Source organism: Octopus bimaculoides, chromosome 23 (assembly GCF_001194135.2).
Source record: "Octopus bimaculoides isolate UCB-OBI-ISO-001 chromosome 23, ASM119413v2, whole genome shotgun sequence".
Taxonomy (NCBI): Eukaryota; Metazoa; Mollusca; class Cephalopoda; order Octopoda; family Octopodidae; genus Octopus; species Octopus bimaculoides.
The window spans coordinates 33,635,255-33,636,161 of NC_069003.1; the positions used below are offsets into that span (position 1 = coordinate 33,635,255).

The window sequence follows — 907 nt, forward strand, 5'->3', positions numbered from 1 at the left end:
TATATATATATATATATATATATGTATGTATACAGTCTTTGGGCAGGTTGAGGCTATAGTAGAAACATTGGCCTATGGTGCCACGCAGTGGGACTGAACCAGGAACCATGTGGCTTGGAAACAAACGTCTTACCGCACAACCAGGTTCCCAGTATGCCAAATCACTTTGGCTTATACCACTATTTGCTCTTCAGCGCTGCTGGTAACTTGTAACCTAATCGGAGCGTTCGCATGGTCGGTTCATCAGGTCATCGACAGTTAAACCGGCAACGTCTACCAAGCTTGTTTGGTGAGGAGGGTAATTTATTGGACATCCTGCGGGGACGAAAATCAAAACTTCGGCGGAATTTGAACTCAAAACGTAGCGGCAAACGAAATACCGCTAAGCATTTCGCCCTGCGTGCTAACGATTCTGCCAGCTCACCCCCTTTCAAGACACCTGATGAAGGCTGGAGAGTATATCAGCCGAAACGTTGTGCTAACAACAAACAAGATGAGGAGAAATATCCGTCAAATGTAAATAATGTACATAATTCCTCATCTCTTAAATAAAGAACTGTGTAACAATAGGATTTTTTAAACATTGAATTGTATGAGGATCCACCTGAGTGAGATAGGAACGAAAGAGGTTCAGAAGCAAAAAAGATGGTCGAAAACCGCATAACTAAGCTGATTCCCGAAATTATAAAAATGCCAAAAAAAATTCTGTAGAAGCGCAGGAGACGCTAATGTTAAGAGGAAAGTTATTTCCATGTGTATATATTACTTACATACATACATACATACACACATACATACATACATACATACATACATACATACATACATACATGCATGCATGCATACATACATACATACATGCATACATACATACATACATAAATACGTACGTACATACATATAATTA

The 907-nt window shown here is 39.4% G+C and overlaps 1 protein-coding gene and 1 long non-coding RNA gene across 6 annotated transcripts in view; one reads left to right on the forward strand and one right to left on the reverse strand.

Annotated features, from left to right (window-relative positions):
* The window catches only part of LOC106868163 (uncharacterized), a 104,904-nt gene that overhangs the window by 59,303 nt on the left and 44,694 nt on the right, over positions 1–907 (reverse strand). The gene's annotated exons all lie outside the window — the stretch shown is intronic.
* The window catches only part of LOC106868162 (heparan sulfate glucosamine 3-O-sulfotransferase 5), a 105,115-nt gene that overhangs the window by 43,882 nt on the left and 60,326 nt on the right, over positions 1–907 (forward strand). The window lies entirely within an intron of this gene.